Below are 5,838 nucleotides of genomic sequence, written 5' to 3'. Positions count from 1 at the left end.
TGCAGTGGCACGATCTCGGCAACCTCAGCCTCCCAGGTTCAAGTGATTCTCTTGCCTCAGCCTCCTGAGTAGCTGGGACTATAGGTGTGCACCACCACACCTAGCTAATTTTTATATTTTTAGTAGAGACGGGGTTTCACTATGTTGGCCAGGCTGGTCTCGAACTCCTGACCTCAGGCGGTGCACCCACCTTAGCCTCCCAAAGTGCTTGGATTACAGACATGAACTACTGCACCAGCCTAGATGTTTCATATTTGAATATGGAATTGAGACTTGCCCCGGAAATCATGTTTATTCTACAGAAAGCTTAAAGTCATCTCTGATTTTTTAGAACAACCTTTAGATTGTAAATTTGTTGGTATGCTATTTCAAAGTCAAAAATGTACCGGAAAGAACAGTGTTTTGTTCAAATTCTAGGTCTTCTGCTTCCTGGCTTTTTGAACTTGGAAAAAATTATGTGACTTCTCTGTGTTGCAGTTCCTTATTTGAACCTTACCACCAGAAAGTAAGTTCATTAAAGCAGATTCATTTTTCCCTTTGGATAACTGATGTTACATAAGTTAGAGCAGTACTTAGTCCATAGTAGGTATTCAATAAATAGCTGTCAAATGAATCAATTAAATGGGAATAATAATTCTGTCTCATGGGATGTCTATGAAGATTAAGTAAGACAATATATGCAAAGCGTCTGGCCCTGAGCCTGGCTCTTGGTACTTGTTTAATGGTGGCTGTCATTATTATTTGGGAGTCTCTACATTTGCATAGTGCTATGTTGATTAAAAATATACCTTAAATATAGTTTTATATCTCATTTTCCGGAAACTATGATTACTTATTATCATTGGGAAGAGATCAGCAGAATCTCCCCTCATTTTCTATCTGTAATCACTGTACGTGGAAACATTGCATTAGCATCCCACCAAAATTGCTCTTGTCAAGGCGATCAGTACTCCCATGTTGCTAAGCCAAAGGCATATTCTCAGTGGGTCCTCATCTCACATGAACTATCTATACCATCAACACTGCTGCTCATCCTTCTGGAGACGCTTTCTTCACCTGGGGTCCGCATATTCTTACATTGTCTCTTACATCCTTGGTTGCTTCCTCTTGTTCTCCTTTACTTGCTCCTGCTCTTCTTCCCAAACTCTTAAGTTGACCGCCCAGGTCCTAGTCCTTGGGTTTATATCTTGTCTTCTTCCTGTATTAGGGCCCCAGTAGGCAATAGCTGGGTAATTTGAGGAGAGTCTGATAATAGGACATTTTATAGATATGAGTACAATTTAGACACACTAACAATAGATAATGCAGTATCTGGAGCTAGAAACAGTGGAGAGCCTGAAGGGGCTAGAAGAGGAGTGGCTACGGGAACTGAAAAAGGGTAATAGAAAGTGTGAGCTGGCTGGTGGGAGCTATAGCCTTTGATGCAGGGACAGAGTCAGCATAAGGCAGTTCAGCCAGGAAGGTCTGGGTCTTTGATCTCTTGCTCATGCTCCTATTGGCTGAGCCCGAATAGAAGGCAGAAATCTGACTGACAAAGTCCAAATGAGCCAGGATAAAGGAGGATAGGAGGATGGAACATGGCAATAGGGAGGCAAAGGGAGGACAGTCAGCACACCCCATAGTGATCTTACCCAGTTCCAAGGCTTTCAGCACCATCATATGCTAAAGATTGTGGACTCATCTCTCTGCCTATGGATCCCTAATGGATATCTCCAAGTCAGCATATGTAGAGCCAAACTCTTACCTGGACCCTCTTCAAACCCTCTTCAACACCCACATCTTTCCTCATCTCAGCCCGTGTCAAATCCATTCTTTCAATTGCTCAGGCTAATGTCATCCTCAATCCATCTTTTTCCCTCACATCCTGTAGCATGAAATTTTGCTTCACTGTCTCCACTTTCAGTGTACATCTAGGCTCTAAATAATTTCATGGTTTTCAAAAATTGTTATTCAGGTTTTTATTTATTTACATATTTTTAGAGACAGGGTCTCGCATTGTCACCCAGGCTGGAGTGCAGTGGTGCAATCACAGCTTATTACAGCCTTGAACTCCTGGGTTCAAGGAATCCTCCTACTTCGGCCTCCTGAATAGCTAGGACTATAGGCATGTGCCACCACTCCTGGCTAATTTTTAATTTTTTTTTTTTTGTAGAGATGGGGTCTCACTATGTAGGCTGGTCTTGAACTCCTAGCGTCCAGTGATCCTCCCACATCAACTCCCCAAAGTGCTGTGGTTGCAGGCATGAGCCACCGTGCCTGACTGTTATTTATGTTTTTAATGGTGCATTATTCAGTAAATTGACTTTGAACATGCCTACTTGTGCAGAACATTAGGCTAGGGGCAGATGAGGCAATGGTAAACAAGCCACAGAAGGGTTCTCCCTTAGTGGAGCTTACAGTCCAGTGGGGAAGCATGTCATGATCACATGTCTAAGATACTTTCTAGCCACACTTCATATCAGTAGACATGACTTCAATTTTGAAGTTTTGGAATGTAATCCATTGAGTTGAGCGCTAGCCATATGCTGCCTGTGTGGTGATTTGGTGGATGAGTATATTACACAGGGCAGTTTAGAGAAAGGTCAGAATCATTATTGGCTTACAACTCTTTGCTCCTGTTTTTCTTTCAACTCTTTTCTGCCCTCAACACTTTCTAGACATTCTATATCCCATGACTCATCTCTCCTGCCATTTTTTATTGCTATTCTGAATTCCCTCATTCTCCTGTTCTTATCACTCTATTCCACTAAAAACTTGTGGTGTTTCATTTTAGTTTTACCCTCACTGCTTAGTAGCCATCCTTCTATGTGTCCTCAGTGGGACTTTGTACGGCAGACACATCTGACAGCAATAACTCAAGCATACCCTAAGAATAATCCTATAGTCTAAGAAGAATGTATGTTCAGAGTTTGGAGCTAAGGAACCCAGGAGTGGCCAGCCTGGAGATTCACTCCTTATCTCTGAAGGAAAGGACATCTGAATCCCTGGCCCATTCCTTGGAATGCAGGTCATACAGGGGATTGAGGCCCATTGTTTTGGGTTAAAGGGAGGGTGCTAGGTGTGGGTTGGTAGGTGGAGATTGCTAAGTGAAAATACTATATAAACTGCATCTTTTTTACAAACAATAGTGGTTTTTCTGTCCACTCGCTGCTCCTGAACTGCCCTGTATGTAAGTCCTCAATACACCCGGGGTCTCCTTTGTTGGCCCTGGGTCTCTTCTTTGGCCTCTGGGACATCGTGCCATCCCTGCTGGAGTCAGTAGGGGTCTGGCACAACAGACCTCACCTTCTGACTATGATGGAATATCATGTAACAGCCTAATGCTTCTTCTGAGAGACACTAGAAAAGCTGGAGAAAGTAAAATATAAAATTAAAGGTATATGCGAATGATGGAGGCTGCCTATGTTTGAAGGGTAAGATCATAGGGGGCAGAAATGTTCTTTGAGATTAGACCAGGTTCTGCATGCTGCTTACCTTGGGAGCATTTGCTGACCCTTGAGCAGGGGTGAAGTCAGCTGAGCTTTCCTCAACCTCAAGGGGTTTGGGAGACAGAAATTGGAGTTTGGGGCTGGTAAGGACTTACAGCCAGTACTTGAGGGGTGAAGATTTCAGAGAGAAAGGACATGTGAAGGAGTAGCCTTGCTTAGTATCAGTTTTCCCTCAACATGTGTTACTTAAGCTGTTCATGGAGGAGAGCCACAAAGCCAAGTGCAAGGCAGCTGCAGTGGACCAGGGTTTCTGGTAGACTCACGGTGCTAGAGAAGCAAAATATTAAAGTGTGGGATCTATCCAAGAGGAGAGGTCCTGGGAAGCACTCCAGGCATTAAGTCAGAACTTCTGCAGTGCTGTGCTTCAGGAGAAGGTGTGAACCAGGAATGGATCAAGGTATTCAAAGACTGCATTGAGCCTCAGCTTGCTCACAGCCTGATTTCATTTAGGTGATCTCCCTCTTTGCCAGCTTCCAGAGGACAGAGCGAATCCTCTTTTGAACCGGTAATGAACAAAGGTATTCAAAAGGGAGAGGGATATCACCCAGAACCTCTGTAACTTTTCAAAGATGATGTCCAGCATCCAACAAAAATTACCAGGGATACTAATAAACAAGACCAAGGGAAAAAATAAAATAGACAAACTAAAAACAAACTAAAAACACTCACAGTTTTCTCTAATGTTGGAGTTATCGACATAGACTTCAAATTAAGTGACTGATATTCAAAAAAGCATATGACAAGATGGAGAATGTCAAAAGTATATGACAAGATGGAGAATTTGAGTAAATTCCAGTTCTAGGAGTCAGTGCTGAGCTGTGGACACGGGTCTGTTCCGCAGGGTGGGGTTTGTTAAAGTTGTCAAGTATAAGGCCTACTTTAAGAGATACCAAGTGACATTTAGAAGATAGTGAGAAGGTAAAACTGATTATTATGCTTGGAAACACTTGGTGGTACAGGATAAAAATAAGTCTAACACACACAAATACAGAATGATTGTGATAAATAGACATACCATTTGTCAGATGGCTTATGCCCATATAGATTGGGACATGATAGTCTGTGCAGCTTATGCACACGAACTGCCAAAATACGGTGTAAAGGTTGGCCTGACAAATGATGCTGCAGCATGTTGTACTGGCCTGCTGGTGGCATACAGGCTTCTCAGTAGGTTTGGCATGGACAAGATCTATGAAGGCCAAGTGGAGGTGACCAGAGATAAATACAATGTGGGAAGCATTGATGGTCAGCCAGGTGCCTTTACCTGCTATTTGGGTGCAGGTCTTGCCAGAACCACCACTGGCAATAAAGTTTTGGGGGCTCTGAAAGCCCTGTGGATGGAAGCTTGTGTATTCCTCACAGTGCCTAACGATTCCTGGTTATGGTTCTGAAAGCAAGGAATTTAATGCCGAAGAGCATCAGAAGCACATTACAGGTCAAAATGTTGCAGATTCTGCAACGTGCATTACCTAATGGAAGATGCTTACAAGGCAAGAACCTTTACTGTAGTTTCCATGGGAGGGAATGGATGAGGCAAGGTAAGCAAGCTTAGGATCGACTAGTTAGAATAATTTCAGCAGGCCCTGGGATGTAGGGGCTGTCCTGAATTGTCTGGTACTTGGTCCTGAGATGATTAGGCAAGGGAATATTGGCCTCGAGTGTAACAGCCTGATAGAGGAAGTGGGAGAGGAGTGGGCTCTGGATTGGTTGGTTTGTGTATGAAAGGGCACTTATAGTACCATCTCTGGGAATTGACTAGCCCTAGGAAGCCAGTTTCTCCAAGGTGGGTAAGGCCCCATTAGCCTAAAAAGACATGCTTGATATAAGCAATAGTTGAGACTCATACATCCATGCATTTCTGCTTCTATCACTTGAGCAGCATACTTAGTAGGGTTTAGTTGTGTTTGGACCAAAACCTGTTAATGACAGTTACATTTAACAATAAAATTATGATTTAGGGAAATATTATATGAATTAGTGACCAAAAGTTGTTATTTCTTTGAAAACTAAATAGGAAAGTCTTGATGAAAAAAAAACCACTTTTAAATATATGTGGGTTAGGTACAACTGGAAAAAAAAAAAACAAAATAAAAAAAATCCTGAAGATTCCACAGTAGTGTGGAACACTCTTATTAATTCTACTTACAGATATCTCTCGAGTTTTCCTTTTTGGACAATGCAACAACTAGCAGTTTCTGTTTTTTTTTTTTTTTTTTTTTTTTTCTTGCTTCCAATCTTTGTAGGTTTTCTTTCTTTTTCTTACTATGCTGGCAGGATCTCCAATACAATGTTGGCTAGAAGTGCTGGTCACAGGTTTCCTTGCCCTGTTTCTTATTTCAGAGAGAATACT

General features: G+C 42.3%; 1 pseudogene; it reads left to right on the top strand.

Annotated features, from left to right (window-relative positions):
* Positions 1-2,201: 2,201 nt before the first annotated feature.
* On the top strand, positions 2,202-5,626 carry LOC110741691 (annotated as a pseudogene).
* The last annotated feature ends 212 nt before the right edge of the window (positions 5,627-5,838 follow it).

This window comes from Papio anubis, chromosome 15, assembly GCF_008728515.1.
Source record: "Papio anubis isolate 15944 chromosome 15, Panubis1.0, whole genome shotgun sequence".
Classification (NCBI taxonomy): Eukaryota; Metazoa; Chordata; class Mammalia; order Primates; family Cercopithecidae; genus Papio; species Papio anubis.
Note: the sequence above shows the minus strand (reverse complement) of the source record. Positions and strands in the feature narration are given on the sequence as shown.